General features: G+C 38.5%; 1 long non-coding RNA gene across 2 annotated transcripts; it reads right to left on the bottom strand.

Moving 5' to 3' along the window:
• Positions 1-2,125: 2,125 nt before the first annotated feature.
• LOC143268761 (uncharacterized) lies at positions 2,126-16,030 on the bottom strand. 2 transcript variants are annotated; one of them, XR_013044883.1, is made up of 3 exons: positions 15,895-16,030; positions 12,298-12,381; positions 2,126-2,570 (listed from the first exon to the last, which is right to left on the bottom strand). It is a non-coding gene; the product is annotated as an uncharacterized LOC143268761 (long non-coding RNA). The 2 variants fall into 2 exon arrangements; XR_013044884.1 differs by having other exon boundaries at positions 12,302-12,381.
• Positions 16,031-18,445: the final 2,415 nt, after the last annotated feature.

Raw genomic sequence — 18,445 nt, 5'->3', positions numbered from 1 at the left:
AGCACTCGGGAGGCAGAGGCAGGCGGATCTCTGTGAGTTCGAGGCCAGCCTGGTTTACAAAGTGAGTTCCAGGAAAGGCATAAAGCTACACAGAGAAACCCTGTCTCAAAAAAACAAAACAACAAAAAACCATAACCTGAAAATATAAACATTAAAAAAAAAACCCAAAACTGAGAAGTCACCATATAGACTGAATAAAAGATCAACGTCTGCCTCATTTTATTTGAGATGTCCTAGTGCACCAGAATGGTACTTCCTTTTCAAGAACTTGCCATCCGTCTTCAACAGACCCTACCTTCCTCTAAGCATCCCGTGTCGCAAGGTTATTGTCTTGTATGTTAGAATATTTGTTTGACTCTCTCATCTGGTAGCTGCCTGTTCATGTGTCCCTCTTCTAACCTCTCTGAATTTCGTGGTCATTATTTGTAAATGAAGAGATTTGACTCCTTGAAGCTTTACAGCATCTGCCATGTTTAAAGTTCGGTGATCTCATGGTGTACTGTTTGGTTTCTTAGAAAAAAAAAATCCCCACAAACAACCCCACACCAATGATTTCCTTTTATTGTTACACTATTCCACGCATACTATCACTCTGAACGATTCCTTGTGAATTGTTTCCTAGAATGTTGTGGTACAGATTTACTAGCTGCTGGGAAGAACTTGGGAAATGTATCTTAAAGGTCAGGTTTTTTCCTTAAGGGGCAAGTGTATGGCCTCAAGGATTTCTTGAAGAAACACATACTGCACTTGTCTATTGATCTGTTTAACACACACATAAAGAATTCTTGGATACAGGAAGCTGGGAGTTACTTTAATTCCATTAAAGGCCGGGCATTTTATTTCTTGATATTTTTGTGTTGTTTTAATCACGCCTTTGTTCCCTTTCCTTTCCTTTCTGGCCAGATCAGCCGGCATGTTGTTTTACATAGTAAGGGTGTTGATGGTGTCTGAAAGGAAAACAATCTGATTTTCGGGCAGATTGTTTTTTATGGGTCAGCACTTTTGTGACTATAACAGACCGTGACTGATTAAGACGAATGGTTCTTGGATGACTGCAAGGAGGAAGGTTTTGTTCGGTGAGCATCTGTAGAGGATAAGAACTCCGGGTCTTTGAGAGCTGCCAGGCATTTGCAGCCAGGGGGCACATACTCTAGCTGTGGACACCCAGGCTCAGCCAAATCAGGTCTGATTTGGTTGACTTCTTACACTGGACTGTACTAGATTCTTAGGTGGAGAGGAGCAGGGTTGGAGACACCGTAATTAAAGACAAATTTGATAAGACTTGAAATTTAGAAGAGAAACAGACACATAAAGGATGCCCTTGGCATAAATGGAACCACTGAATTGTGGGCTCTTAGAAAATAAGATGATCTGAATAGGAAAATAATAATAATAAATAATAAAATAATAATCATAATCATACTGTGGTTATCTAAAACAATGCCTTCATTCATAGGGAAGTCATAGAGGAACATGTTAGAGGAAAGGGTCTGGTGGATGCAGGGGATTTTCTTTTACCTAGAAAACCATCCGCCCAGAGGCAGCAATGAGTAAAACAATCCCACTTGCAACTGTTTTATAAGCATAAACCTATTCCTCTCCTTTTTCTCAGCATCACAACCTGTTCCTTTGCCTCGTTATCCTTTGTCTGCATCAGACTGGGAAGAGCTTGAGTTAATCAGTTGCAATCCCTCAAAAAAATCCTTCTAATACCTTGACCTAAGTCAGAAGAAATATGTGTCAAATCTCCCCAGGAATTGGGGAAGCCTTTGGTGAGTTTTCAAGTCAGAGGGTCCCTTTTTTGGTTGTAAGCCAAGGTCTATAGATTATGTTTCACCTTTCTCCCACCATGGCTTAGTCTAGTCTTGCCTTTTTCACTGTTCTGGGGAAACCCATATATATATATTTGAAACCATGTTTGTGGGCAAGGGCATGCACGTTCAGTTTGCTGAACTGCCAGGAACAATGCTGTACAGTCAATAATAGATCATAACAAGTTTTTGCTTTCTCGAGTATCAAATTAAAATGGACACATAATCCTGTTTTCTCCGAGCTTCTTGCAGGAGTCGCACCAGGGGCGAAAGGGAGCGGACACTGGTGGGCTGATCCAGAGAGAGCAACAGGCGAGGGTCTTTTGTTTTAATGGAGCGTTTGTTTTTCCACGTGGGGCTTCATGCTCCTGGAGCATTAAGGGCATAGCACGAAGGATGCACGTCTCATATTTTCAATTCCCACCCAAAGAGCTACCTTTGATCTCATCTGGAGTTCATATTCTGGGAGTCTGGGGGAATAAAGGGCTTTTCTTGCCACTTCATAGCTGTAAAAGCATGTCTGATTCGGGAGCTTCATGTAAACGGCCTGTGAAGTGGAGGCTGCTTTGAAGGAATCTGCTCAGCTGTAACATTCCTGAAGCGGGAGGAGGATGGTTTGGAAAATGCCGTTTTTCTTGGAAACAATGATCCTCACCAGACTTGCCAGGCTGAAGGAGGTTAGAAGGCTACTTTTGCCTTCAGGGTGTCCCATCTCAGCCGCTGGGTGCTAGTCCGGGCAGGTAACGCTTTAGTTGACACCTTCAGGATGAACAGACAGGGAGAAACTTGTAGTCATTTTTCTTGGCAGAAGCCACAACCCAGCCCAAGTTAATTATGTCTGAGAAGAAGAATAGTGTCTGGGCACCTGCAATTTTCAATTTGGTACCTTGTTTTCCTGTGCCAACTGTTCTATCAAGCCATTCACATGGCTCTTCACAAAGTCCCTTCCTGGGTTCCTGTTAGACAATGGGAACACTGAGTTTATAAACGTCTGTGTAATTGTCTCTGTTTACTGAGAACGTCGTGTGTGCCAGGGCTGATTAAGTGCTGTGCATGCATCCTGTTATTTAATCTTCATAACAACCCGGTGAGGGACGCAAATTTATTGCTCATACTTAGCAGTGGAGAGAATGGGGGGGGGGCTTACACAATATCTTGCCCCAAATCATCTGACTAAATAACATGGAACTAGACCTTGAAATTAAGAGTAGCAAGCTGAAAGACTCACAGGCTTTGGTAAAATTCTGTTAGTAACGCACATGCGCGCGCGCACACACACACACACACACTTTTGAATTAGAGGGTGGCTAATATTAGTCTTGATATCATAATCAGCTTTAATTTAGGAATATTTTCTGAGAAATACAGTTTGTTGATGCCAAATACAGAACGTCTATTCTCTGTTTAACTTTCTACACTTATTGATAAATGTTACTCATGCTGGATCTTAGACCACGATGCCCCAAAGTATGGCATTGTGGTATACTGAGCACTTGGAATTGAGGAGACGGTAAGGGACTTAGAAGCACAAAGTTCATTCTGAGCTTCTGCCCTCTTGCCCACTTCTCTCACTTCCTCCCTGAGGCAGATGTAATAGCTTGAACCTGGAGCACCTTCAAAGGCCCCTATGTTAAAAGCTTCATACTGATATTGGCAGGTGGTGAAATTTTGAACAAATGGAACCCGGCGGAGACCTTAGCCCCACAGAGAGTGTTTCCTCCAAGAGCGTTGTGGGATACTAATCTTCTCTCTTCTGTTTCTCAGTCATCCCGAGATAGGTAGCTTCCTCTACCACACACACCTGCTGTGATGAATTGCCATACCAAAGAAACGGAGGCAACTGACCGTGGAATGGAAAATATGAGACAAATTAAGTCTTTTTTTTTTTTTCATATTAAGTCGATTGCCAGAGGTATTTGCTATGGCAACAAAAGGTTGGCAACACAGTAGGCAACAAAAACTAGCACCTTCTTTCCCCAGGGCAGGTCACAGGACCAAGAACTTCTTTCTCCTAAAGCCACCAAACATGACCATGTAACTCTCTGAACTCGCATCTCCCATGAAAAGCCCTCATGTGGGGGATTTCCCACCACAGCACTCTAAGAGGGGGAGTGATGCACGGAATGGCTGAGATGAATTTGAGCAAATGGACTGTGCTGGACATCACCTTCCTCGTTTTACTATGACCAGATCATCCTCCTTTGTCCAAATGCATTTCTCCAAGGCTGTCCATTTTAAATCAAATCTAAGCACACACAATAGACTTTTTATGTAGTTGTCTGGGTTGCTGTTCCTAAGTTAGGCAAAATTATCATTCAATAACTTCTGGTACATTTCTGTTGTTGTCTGTTTTCTGTAAGAGGATTGTTGGTCATGGCTCTTGTAAAGAGTGGGGAATACATCCTACCTTTCAGCCCCTACTCTGGTCATGGGTTATCCTTAGTAAAGTCACTCCTCTCAGTTCTGTAGCCTCTCCTAGCTCTCATCTTCTTGGTCTTCTTTATCTGTCACTCTTAGAAAAAAAGTCAAGAGTTTTCAACTTTTGGTGTCTTACCTCATTTTTATTGAGTGATTACTTTAAAAAAAAATGGTGCCTACTCATTGTACATGGTACTGCGTTACCTAAGGGCATCTCCACACAAGTACACAATATACTTGGAGCATGTTCTACTGTAACCCCTTTCCTCCCCTTTCTCATCCTCCTCCTAGTGCCCTTATTATCCTAAATGGTTTTGCTTTTGCTTTCATGTCATATATAGACACATGTGTTTATGTATCTGCATAGAACCTGGGATCCACAAATGAGAGAAAGCATATGATATTTACCTTTCTGAGACTGACTTAATTTATTATGACAGTCTTCAGTTGCATCTATTTTCCTTCAAGTGGCAAAATTTAATTTTTCTTTACAGTTGAATGAAATTCTGTTGCATGTATACTGTATTTTCCTTCTTCATTCCTCTGTTGGTGGACACCTAGTTTGGTTCTATGAGTTAGTTATGGTGAACATTGGTACAATAAACACTGAAGTTCAAGTATCCCCATGATGCTTTCAGGTAAACACCTAGGAGTGGTCTAGCAGGAACAGATGATAGATTTCATTTTGGTTTTGTGGGGACCTCTATACTGGTTTCCATAACTGGGCTAATTTATATTCTTACAAAAATGCATGAAGTTTCCCTTTTTCCTTACATCCTTGCCAGTACCTGTTGTTATTTGTTTTTTTCAATGACGATAAGACAAAACTTAATGACTATGTGACTTAATGACTGGATAAGACAAAAATCTCAATGTAGTTTTAATTTATATTTCTGAATTTCTTATGTGTCTTGGAATATTAATCTCCTGTCATATATGAGCAAGTATTTTCTGCCATTCTGTAAGCAGTCTCTTTGATCAATTAATTGTCTCCTTTGCTGTGCAGAAGTTCTTAATTTCATAAAATCCTATTTGTGACTTGTTGGCATTATTTCCTTTGCAATTGGAGTCCTTTAAAGAAAGTCCTTGCCTGTGCCTGCATCTTGAAGTGTTTTTTTTTTCCTCTGTTTTGGATCTTACATGAAGACATCTCATTTGTTTTGAGTCGATTTTCACTCTTGGTGAGAAGTCTGGATCTAATTTCATGCTTCCACACATGAATATACACGTTGCCGCCCAGCAGCTCTTGTTGAGGAGTCCATCATTTCTCCCATGGATATCTTGATATCTTTGTTAACAGTCAGATGGCTTTATCTCTGTTGCTGTGTGTCTGGGCCTTCTATTCCATTCCATTGAGCTGCATGTCCCTGTTTGTGCCAGCACCATTCTGTTTTTGTTATTATAGCTCTGTAGTATGTTTTGGAATCAAGTATGGTGATAGTTCCATCGTTGTTCTTTTTGTTCAGGACTGCTTTGGATGTCTTTTGTGCTTCCATTTGAATTTTCTTTCTTTCTTTCTCCCTTTCTTTCTTTCTTTCTTTCTTTCTTTCTTTCTTTCTTTCTTTCTTTCTTTTTTTTTTTTTAGAGACAGGGTTTCTCTGAGTAGCTTTGCACCTTTCCTGGAACTCACTCTGTAGCCCAGGCTATCCTCGAACTCATAGAGATTCACCTGGCTCTGCCTCCTGAGTGCTGGGACTAAAGGCCTGCACCACCACCCCCCAGCCATTTGAATTTTAAGATAGTTTTTTTTTCTATTATTTTTAAACTTACCACATTCTGTCTCTTGCATTTACCCTTGGACTACAACTGTTCTGCAAAAGTCAATAATTACCCAATGTCAAAATCTATGAATAATTCCTCAAATTCTTTACAATAATTCTACTACAGGAGAAAGCTGAAAGAATGGTAAATATCTAGCCACCAAGTATTTACATCATGTATTTAATATTTTATTATACTTTATTACATCCCTCCAACTATCCAGTCATCCCTTCTTCCGTGCCTTTTCTTTGTGGTCTTTTTTTTCCCCAATATATTATTTATCCTCTTTTCTGCCTATTCCTTAATCATTGGTATATTTGCTCTCCCTAGCTTTGACTATATTCTTCCTTCATATCTCTTTCATTCCCTGTCTCTGAGATTCAATTACCTAATTAAAAGATGGGAAGATGGAACTTAGCTCATAGTAAACTCACTTGAGAGTGATCTTAGGAACTGCAAAGGACACTGTCCTGAGCAAAGCTTTTGAATTTTGAAGTTTAGTCACAAGGCATACTCATGTCAAAAGGAAGGTTGAAATAGAAACAGAAATTATACAGGCTTAATAGAAAACAAATGTAAAGAAGGTATATTGGAACAGAGTGGTAGCAGTGGTCAGATCAATTGCTATTGCTATGAATACTCATTATAAATGGCAAATCTATCCACTCTGATGAAGAGGGAAAACCCATCTGCATACTGTTTTCAAGAAGATTGCTCCATATATAAAGACTCAAACAAAAGTAAAAGGATAGAGAAATGCATACAGATGTGAAGCATAAGAAAGCCATTGTCAAAGAATGTAGACACCAAAGCAATTAATATCAAGAATGAGTGGAGGCATTTAATTGTGATAAATGAGTCCAAGGAACACAAATGTTCATGTGCTTAAAACCTATGTTGAAAATACAGAAAACAAAAACCTACTGATTTAAAGAGAAACAGGTAATCCACAATTGTAGTTAGGTGTTTCAATGAATTCTATGTTAATAATTAATCTATTTACAACTTAGGATACACACACACACACACACACACACACACACACACACACACACACACACACACTTCTCAGCTGTGTCTCTCTTTGACAGCAAAGAAAAGTTTTCCTCCAGTAGATACTATCTGTCCACACACAGCACTTTATATAACCCTTCACAACACCTTCATGTTCTTTTTCTGTGTTGGGGTCCATGCTCTATCTTAAATTATTCATTAGGAATTAGATTGCTAGAATGAATAGACAATAAGCTATCTCTTAACTCCTTTGTTTATTCATGCTAAGAACTGGCAATTTAAAAGTCAGAGCTAACAAGTGCTCACCTCTTTCCTACTTAGAAGAGATGTGGCAAAACTTAGGTGTTTGCTTGATTTTCACTTTCAGTTACATCTGAATGGTGTTTGCCCTTCGAGATTAGGATGAATTCTTCCCTCTAACAATCTCGATGTTCTCTGAAGATCAGTTATAACACCCACAGTTATATCCACAGTTCATTTACTTACATGTCAATTTCTATTCTAGCCTATGTTATCTGTAGAATAAAAGTACAACATCTGTTCATGATTCCAGAACATGGCCCAATTAATCTGATATACTAATGTTTTCAAGAATATTTGTTGAATGAATGAATTAAAGAACAAAATATGAAGCAATTATTTGAGTGCAATTTCCCTAATTCTGAACTACTCCAAAGAGTTTTGATTTTAGAAGTATCAACAAACTTTAAAAACATATATAGTTAGTTTTGTGATGTCACTGTGAAGATTATATTGAGAAATCTGTTTGGAGAGAAAAAAAACTTTATGATATCTGGGGAAAATCTCCCAATGTAATAAAAATGTTTGTTAAGTAGATGCTTTGCGATGATATTTGTGACTTTTAAACATATATGAACAATTCAGTAGAGATTAGATGGGGAAGAATATTTTTAGAAGTGGTTCTTTAATGTGTGAGGCCAAACCATGATGTAAGAGTGCATGATAGGGTCTTGGAGACATGGAAGTGGTACAGATCCCTTGAGAGTGCAGGCCTATTTATATAAAGACCTCTCCAGATTGGAGCCGGCAGGGTCAGGAAATTGAGGCAGAGAGTCTCTTCTGTCTCCTCTTTTCCATTGCAGGAGTCCAAGAGGAATGCTTTGGCAGAATTTTAGAGACCAAAGACTTGTCCAATCTAAATATAAAGTTACTCTTAGGAATGAACAGTAGTCCACTGACTCTTGATATGATCCACAGAAAATGTAATTTATTTATTTTGTGAACGGGTAAAATACTCATTAGCAATTTCCACAGTTAACACAATAGAACTCAAGTATACAAAGCTATTCAGAAAAGAAAAGAGAGAGAGAGAGAGAGAGAGAACACTGCTGTATGCATGCTCCTCATGGTGTCCTGGGGGTATGTTTATTGGAGGTAGGCAGGGATGTTCCAAATTTTGCATAATTTAGTTTGGGAGCTGTTTGTACTGAGAGAACCTTGGCAAGGACTACAAACGATGGAATCAGAATTAAATTTATTTTTTTAGAGAAAAACATATTACATGATAATGAGACTTCAGGATTAACGCTGTTATGCCCAATTTTTGATCACATCTGTGCTGCAGATTTGGTTTTTAGTTGAGTGGTTGCATTTCTTAGTCCTAGATCTGGAAAAACATGGCCATCGGTTTCTATGATTGTAAGTAAGGCTGTATACACATGTGAGTTCAAACAGAAGAATACATGCCTAATAGGTGCCTTTCCACAAATAGGATCATAATTCTCACATATACCAGAGCTTTTCCTGCCATATGCAAATAAGGCAGATTGCCCTGAAGTGGCATCCTTAAGCACTTGGATCTTATAGACTTATTCAGGTATCATTTATGGGACAACACAGGCCATCTGAATATGATGCAAGACCTGAACTTTCCAATTGGGAGGGCTCAGTGTCTGGTTGGAGCCACACAGCTATGCTTACATTAGGCTGTACTTCCAACTATGAGTCTTCAAGATGGAGCACACCTCATGATCAAGCGGTATTTATTCCTTAGACTGTTGTAAGATATTTTGCTTGTGTTCTGACAAATAAAGCTTGCCTGGAGATCAGCAGGAGGAGCTAGCCACTAGTTAACTATAAAGGCCAGGCAGTGGTGGCACACATCTTTAATCTCAGCACTTGGGAGGAGGAAAAGCAGGAAGATCAGGAGTTCAAGGCCACCCTGGGCTGCAAGAGATTGAACCAGTCTAAAAGACAAACAGAGCTGGATGGTGGAGGCTCACACCTTTAATCCTAGCACTTGGGAAGCTCACACCTTTGATCCCAGCATATAGGAGGCTCATGTCTTTAATCCCCAAACTAGGGAGATAGAGACAGAAATATAAGGTAGGTGGATAAAGTATCTGCACACATCCCCATTTGTCTGAGGATTTGCAGAGGTAAGTAGTTTCCAGTGGGTGCTGCTCTGCTTTTCTGATCTTTCAGCTTTCCTCCTCGATATCTGATTCTGGGTTTTTATTGTTAAGACTAATTAGGATCATGCTTCATTAGACTGCATTTTAAAACATTATTTTTTTTGAAACAAGGGCTAATATAGCCAGTGCTAGTCTCCATTTGGTACACAGCTGAGACTGACCTTGATCCTCCTACCTCCATGTCTTGAATACTGAGACTGTAGGCATACATCGCTGAGGACTGAACCCAGGGTGCTGTGTGTGTTAAGCAGGCACTCTACTAATTGAACTATATTGCCAACCCCATTTAAAAACATTTGAAGTCTAGAATTTCAGCTTCCCAACTTTTTAATTATATTTAAGCATCACATTTTTGACCTTTGAATTTTTGCATAACGTTTTAAAGAGTTTCTTGGTTTTGAAGTTAGACGACTTGACTTTGCCAGCTTTACTTAGAAGATTTTCTCATTTGTAGCAAGGGGGATACCATGGCTACCACCTTTTGCATGGTGTTATTTTGTGGAGCCTGATGGTGTCTTTCAAGATGCTCAGTATCTAGGAAATACTTGATAAACATAAACTGTTTTCATTTCAATTAAAATAGTTTTTTTAAGTATACTACAATAAAGGCAATCTTTACTGGACATTTATTCTAAGAAAGTAGTCAGGTCTGCTGAGGTTTTGGTAACTATTCAGCTTCATAGAAGACCAAGTAAACATGAATTGCATTTCTGTTCAACTCATATACAAGGAAAGAAGCCATATGTGGCCATACATTTAAATAGGCCTGTATTTTTAAAGCATAGGGAAATGTGAAAGCAAAGTTAAATAAAGAACATTATGAAACCAGCCTTATTTTAATATCACATTAGCAATTACATGGGATTATCCTAGAGTGATTTTTCAAATGATTTACCTGATCACCTAAACCAATTCATTTTGCACACACACAGCAAGCACCCACTTGTGTGTGAACATGCAGTATCCAATTATTGATTTAGGAACAAAGACTCCCTGAAGGAGTTTAAAAAAACTGCTCTGTCCCAGCATGCCATTCTATATTCCACATCCACATCTGAGTCAGCAGAAATGCATGCAGAATCCTATAAAGCCCACTAACTCCCCTGCTAGCCCATGAAGTCAGAACCCACACACGGGGTGGTATGAATTACTTATCCCATCCCAGGTCTGGAACATATCATTACCACTGAATTCACTGCCTATACAATCACCAGAGATGATGGTAATGTAAGAATAGCTGGGGCATGAAACCACAGTAAATTGTCAGGACTGACTAGCATACGATGGTTCAGACACAGAGGTGTTGCTGTATGATCTCTGCATATTGTGAGTCAAGCAGCAGACCACCAACTTAGGGGCTGAATGATAAAATCATATCTTTGTCATTAGCTGTGGTGAAATCCACAACTGCTTACTTGCTTTTTTTAACATGTAAATGAACACACACTAACAGACCCACTCTGTCATTGCAAATAGTTTTGGGGGCAAGATTAAGACAATAGCTACAGTGTCTCCTTATTGAGCTATTTTACATAATTTTGCCACGAATTTTGGATAAGACACATTTCATGTGCTCAATGACCAGATGTGGGTAGTAGCTACAGGGCCAGCGTATGTCTCCATCTTGCATACAGCACTGAGGTATGTCTTCAAGTATTTGTATTTAATTGTTATAGGGGTGCTATTTGCTCTGAACTCTTTGAAGACAGGATGCATATGTGATGCCCCCTTTCTTTTCACAATTCACAGAACCATTTTTTTTTCACAGAATAGTCATTCAATTGGTGAGTTGAACAAATAAGTGTATCAACAATTAACATGAAAATGAGTGGATAATGAAAATCTCCGAAAATCCAGGTTAACTGTTTTTTATTCTTTTAATCTGTGAAACTGATGAGTTGCCACTGATGAAATTCTGCTTACAGCCATATCAACTCTTCTTAGTATTGGCTTTCCACTATTCCATTCAATAATAGTTTATTAAGTATTTAGAATTGTATAAATAAAGGATTATGTGCCTACAATAAGGCATGATGCTAGAAGACACAACATATTGAATAAAGAAACTGCCATTGCTGTAAATGTCTTTGTGTCAGTTATCTCCTAATTTAGAGAAAACTTGCCATTTTTCAGGCACCAGCTTTGAAAAAGGGCACACACCTCAGCATGCTGGTTGGTCCTCAAGGATGTTGTATGCCTAAAATATTAAGTGTATTTGCCTAGGAATCTATTTTAAGGATGCCAAAAAAACTTTCATAAAAGTGTACTCCACTAAATGACATTATTTTTAAAGACCAAAGTAAAAGAATATTTTGAATTCATATTACAATCTTGCAGTAAGTTATCCCAAGGGGACTTAACATTAATATTATTTTGGGCACAAGAGGAAAAATTAACATTGTGTACTATAAATATATCTAAATACCAATCCAATTCAGTGGTGTGGGAGCATCAATTCCCTGAGAGAGTTTCAAAATCCCTGTTCTGGTCCTGAATGCTTAATTATGTCTTTGGAACTTCAGTTGGTAGAAAGTTTATTTTTTCTGATGCCTTTCTTGAGCTAGAAGTTTCAGGACAGGAGTAAAATCTATCTGTCTATCTATCTATCTATCTATCTATCTATCTATCTATCTATCTATCTATCTACCTACCTACCTACCTATTATGTATCTATGTATCTATTTATCTATCTATCATCTATCTATGTATGTATCTATGTATCTATCATCTATCTATCTATCTATCTATCTATCTATCTATCTTTCTATCTATCTATCTATCTATCTATCTATCTATCTATCTATCTATCTATCTATCTATCATCTACTTTCTCTGTATTTCTATGTCTATCTACTTACCTACCATCTGTCTGCTGGTCTGTCTATCCATCCAGTTGAGCACATTGCGTAATCTCCGGTGCAGCTGGGGAGTTCAACGATTGTCTGTTGAGGTAATGCAAAGTACAGTTCATGTTGATTTTCACTTGTGAATCATTCTGTGAATCCTCTGAAATCAGTTATATGCATTTGACAAAGAAGAAGAAAATGTGAATGATGAGGGTTGTGTCTTCCATTGAACTTTCATTCACTGACTAACCATGTCCACAGGTTGTGGTGAGCTTTCCTATAATGCTTTTATTTCCTCACACATTTCCCCCTTCATCTGACTCACATTGTTACAACCCTCACATATTAATCATTTTGAAACCACAGTACTCTGAATCATTGCTGAGTCCTAGGTTACAAGGAAATCCGTCCACTAGGAAATGAGAGCGCTTCTAGGAAACACCTTCTTGCCATGGCTGCATATTTTGATAAGATTCTTGGCTGCTAACCTGGGCCCATGTAAATAATGGACTCAGTTTTCAGTTCTCCTGTAGGTAACTAACAGGTGCATTCTCTTTAGTGCCGACAGTTTCTCAAAGCTACTGCATGTACGTGAAGATCATGCTATCTAACTACTCATGATTTTTTATGAGCAAAGCATATAAATATATGATTGAGACATGAGTTTTTACACAGAAACTCTATAGTGGTCATTAAACTACTTTCCCTTTTCTGCTCCAGGTTCATTTGTACATCATTAGAAGCTGAACTTCCAGAGTTTGTTTGTAGACATAAAACTTGGTTGTCAAAACCTCTTAGGCTAAAAGCCTTTAATCTTCCTATCTAGCCATCTTAACATGGGTTATGTTTGTTTTTATAAACATACTAGTAAAAGATTTGAAATGGTTTGGGCTCCGTGAGAGAAAATGCTGACTGAATAACTGAATGGATTGTTGGAAGGCTCCGTGGTGGGTGTTTTACTAGTTGTGAAATCAAAGGCTGCATAATCTCAGTTGATTTTCTGTGTCACAATACACTGCCTCCAGATGAGGGAGGTAACACATTTAGTCAGAGGAGAACTTGGAGGCAGTCGACACCCTTCTATATCATTGTTCACCATCATTGGCCCAGTACTCTGTTTCCCAGAACAAATAATTGCTTCTTAATTTTTATTTTAATTTCAAAAAGTATGTGACAGATGTGCCAATTTTTTTTTTGGCGATAGTTATAATTTCCTTTGTGATTACAAAGCTCTACAGAATTTCAACATCCTCTTGACCTAATTTGGTAAAATAGCCTATGATGCCAGAGTACTAAAAAGTGGAGCTTGTAATTTACATTCAAGACAATGGTATGGTTTTGATATGCCCCATCTAAGTTCATTCCACAAGTTTGGCTTTAACTAGTCACTAGCTTCATGCTGTCCACACTGACTCATAGAAAGCATGTTCTTTGTCAGACTTGCAAGACATGGCAACAGTCTGTACTCTTCTTTTTTCCCCTGATTAAAGCAACTGCTTAAATCAGGCTCTTTGGCCTGAGATTTGTGGCTGCCAGGAGTATATTTCTAGACTAGAGTAGAGAACTCATTCTTGGTTGGTCATGTGACTACCTATCCCAAATCTGTTTCCATTAAAATTTCTTGCCACAGTGGACAATCTTGGGGTGTTTTATGAATTGAGTTGTGTTCGCTCGAATGATAATATGAAGTTCTAACTCTGGCACTTGCATGACACAGCTGCCAACATCTGTTTATCAGTACCAGAATAGACAAGGAGAGTCTCAGAGAGTGTGGCCAGGTTGCTACTCTGACTCAAGAGATCTAGCTCCCAGGAAAAGGAGATTTCTGTTGTGTTAAGTGTTCGGTGTGTTACATGTTGTAGCTGCAGAAGATTGATATAGATGGAATCCCTTCAAGATGATAAAAATCATGACATTTCCTCTGCTGTTTTTCCAGCTGGTCTCTAGGCCAGAGGTTCTCATCCTTCCTATTGTTGCAGCCCTTTAACATGGTTCTTCATGGTGTGGTGGCCCGTAACCATAAAATTATTTCGTTACTACGTCATAACCATAAATTTACTACTGTTATGAATCATAATGTAAATATCCGACGTTCAGGATACCTGATATGTGACCCACCAAAGAGGTCTCAGCCCGCAGATTGAGAACTGCTGCTTTAGGTATTGTGCAATCGAATCTGCTAATAGTGAGAAAGTAGTAGCTTCTGAGCTTTGCCATTGGAGTTTATCTTCAAGAGTGCATCAGGTACCATCCTGACTCTGGTGGCACACAGGCAAAGGGAACCAAACTCTCATTTCCAAAACCACCAACCCTTTCATAGCCTCTCCTTAAAGTTAGGCCATGCAGGAGACAGGGATGCTGCTAGGTCTGCACTGGTCTGCATTGAGAATCCCACTTTGGAGACTAAGGCTATACACCTGGCTTTTGTTTATTGTTTTGGAGACTCTACCGAAACGGAAACCGAAGCTCTTCCACTTCTAACACTCCAACTTAAGCCTAAATTAATTTATGCTTCATCAAGTTTACTGACATTAAGTTGGACACAATATTTTATGAATTTGTTAAAAAAATTATGTATTTAAATATATGTTCCATCTCTGGTCTGTATCCACAAATACACACACACACGTACACACATATACATACATGTGTGTATTACATCTCTCTCTTTTATTTGATCAAATTGCTGACCCTTATCTTGAATACTTTATCAGTCTTTTTAGGGTCAGTTTTCTGTTTTATTGGTAATTCACCGCTGTCAGCATCATTCCTTTTCTGTTGTAATTTTCTTCTTTCTCTGGTTTACATTATTGTTTCTTAGCTTCTAGAGTTCAAAGTGTATTTAATTTTTTTTAACATAATTTTTTAAAATTGATTCTTAGGGAATATCACAACATGCACCCCAATCCTACTCATTTCCCAGTTCCTCTATATCCATCCCTCACCCTTGTAGCATCTCCAAAAGAAAATTAAAAAAAAAATACTGATTAAAAACAAAACAAGGGCTGGGGATTAGGTCAGTGGTTGAGTCCTTGCCTAGCAAGCGCAAGGCCCTGGGTTCGGTCCTCAGCTCCGGGGAGGGGGGGGGAGAAAAGAAAAGAAAAGCAAAACATAACAAAGAAACAAAAAACACTTGGCTCTTCTATCTTTCCCGCCTCTCCAACATTGCCTTATTCGACTTAGCGGCATTGGGAGCTGCAGTGTGTCACACAGTATATCCTTCTGTCCGCTGGCTTAATTAGGGTTTCTATTGCTGTGAAGAGACACCATAACCACAGCAACTCTTATAAAGGAGAAACATTTAATTGAGATGGCTAACTCTTAATTTTTGGAGATTTAGTTCAGTATCATGGTGTGATATGGTGGTGTGCAGGCAGATATGGTGCTAGAGAAGTAACGGAGAGTCCTACATCTTAACATGCAGGCAACAGGAAGGGGTCTGTCTCACTGGGTATGGCTTGAGCATATATGAGACCTCAAAGCCTGGCTCTACAGTAACACACTTCCTCCGACCAGGCCACACCTACTTCAAACATGCCACACTTCCTAATGGCGCCACTCCCTTTGGGGGCCATTTTCTTTCAAACCACCACATCCACTCATGTTTACCTGCAAATGTTCCTTGCAATGAATTGAAGGTCTGGTTCAAGGTCTCTGGCCTCTGGCGCACCATCAACACTGGACCCTCACTGAAACTCCCAGAGTCATGGAGCTTCTGTGGCTGTGGTTGCACAGTAATAGCCCCTTCACATACTGAGGGCACATACACTGGGGCAGGTCATAGAAGGGATAGATGTTGGGGTGGGCCAACTCAAAGTCCTGGATGTGGGTCTGGGTGGTAGTTGAGCTGGATTTGCCCATGGTAAGCGTGAAGTATATTTAATTTTTATGAAAAACTTAACACTAATCACTACATTTTTTAATGAACATTGGTTTGATTGTACAGCATATGTGCCCATTCAGTATACATCTGCATGCTGTTTTTTTCTTTCTGATTTCTAAGATCTTAGTAAACCATCCCATTTCTAGATGTATGGGGCTTTTGCGCTAATTCTCTTTTAGTATTTCTGGTCCATTTGATTTCTTCTTTTACCCAAAGGTTCTGCTGCTCTGGACTTGTTTGGATTGCTATCATTTTGATGTGAACTTTGAGTTTTAATTGGATTTATTTTATAGGATTTCAATATAATTATACTGGATTCTAACACATTAAAATGGTCCACTTGACTTCTGCTCTGAAACTATCACTACTGATTTTTAATTTCCTAATACATGGCACATTTGTAAATGCCTCAAGTGTTTGTAATGAACCTGTGTGGAGTGTTCTTTGTGTGGAGAACAGAGTCCTATGACAACTTACGTTTCAAACAATACAGACTTTACAAATCTCCTACATCCTTGTTAATGTTTTTAAAGATACTTGAGTTAAATTTTTCTCACTGATTGTGGTACTGTCAGATTTTTAAGTTTTATAAGATTTTGATTTCGAAGGTAAATGGTGAGGAGTGTGAACATCCATGACCATACTAATGCTTTAATGGATTTTATAGTTCATTAATGTGAAACATCAACACCCTTCTTCCCTCTTAAGAAATTTTATTCTTAATTCGATTTTGTCTTTAATACTATTGTATCTACTATTTTGTTGTTTGCACTTGCTTTGAATAGCTTTTTTTAAATCTTCCTTTGTTTTTAAGCCCTCTCTCTGTGTTGAATCATTGCACTTAGGTTTCTGAAGATATACACTGCAGTCTTCATCTTCCAGCCCTAGCATAAAAATCTTTACCTCTCAATCCAGGTTGAGACTCCCTGACCCCCAAATCCCGAATCTGAACTGCTCCAAAGTTTGAAATGTTTTGGCTGATATGATGCCGCAGGTGGAAAAGTCTATATTATGAATTACTAACATCTTTTATAAAATGACCTCCAAGCAAAATTTATACATGAACATGAAATATAAATGAATTTTAAATTCATTTATATTTGGATTTCATTCCCAATATATCTCATTATGTATATGCAGATATTCAGATATTTCTTATATCTAAAAATATCTGAAACTGGAAACAGCTCTGGTCCTATGCATTTGAAGTAAGTATGTTAAGCTGTGCATGGGCTTAACCCAGAGACAGTACAATAATTACTGATACACTCGGTTGTGTTTGTGTAATCATATTTTGTGGCTCTTTATTTCTGTGCTTTTTGCTATTTTCTTTTTTCTTGGATGCAAACATACATACATACATACGTATATATATATATATATACATAAATACATATTTTTATTATATGATTAAGTTCTTTGTACATTTTTTTCCTCCAGCTGACTTAAGAGTAATATGTTATAATTTACGATGGTTAACTTAAGTATTTCTTACAGGCATGCTAAACTGTGCAACACAATCCCTAGCTGACCAGCATCCGACTTTTTCCTCCCATGTGATGGGACCGTCAATCCTGCGTTTGTTTGCCCACCTCTGGTCTTTGCCACACTGCACTGGTTTCTTTCACTTTCCTTTTATACTCTGTAATACCTCAACTTCCTATGAAGGTTCACTTGCATTTTATCTTTAGATTTAGGTTGGAAACAGGTGCAGCTACAAGTTTTAGTTCTTCTGTGTTGATGGTAGACGTCTTCAAGTGATGAAGGACTTCAAACTAAACACAGACAAAAGACAAAATATGAAAAAGAATATGACTTCCATAGTTATCACATATTAAATTTCAGTGCACAATTTCGGAAACAATAAACATGAGGTCAATAAAGGGACAGAGAGTTGTGATTTCTCTTTAAAAAAACCTCAGTTGAAAGTTTCCTCAAATTCAACTTGCTGACATATTCCAGGAACATAAATTTTATGAAGAAACTTGAACAGCTAAAGATGTGGAGTAAGTCAAGACATAACTCAAAGAGAAAAAAATGGAAAATCAGTAAAGAAATGAACACCCTAGAAGGCTGGAGTAGAAATGACAATACCAGATGAAGAAATTATAAGGGAATTCAAAGGCAATAAGAATCAACACTATCTGAAGATGAATGATGGAACTACTGAATCAAGGAACACAAGTCAGATTGAACAAAACGGCAAGCGAGCCTGACAAACCTTTGGAGCACTTTCAAGCTGACACTGTAGAGGTTCCAGGAGACAAGCAGAACAGG

Source organism: Peromyscus maniculatus, chromosome 15 (genome assembly GCF_049852395.1).
Source record: "Peromyscus maniculatus bairdii isolate BWxNUB_F1_BW_parent chromosome 15, HU_Pman_BW_mat_3.1, whole genome shotgun sequence".
NCBI classification, from domain to species: Eukaryota; Metazoa; Chordata; class Mammalia; order Rodentia; family Cricetidae; genus Peromyscus; species Peromyscus maniculatus.
Note: the sequence above shows the minus strand (reverse complement) of the source record. Positions and strands in the feature narration are given on the sequence as shown.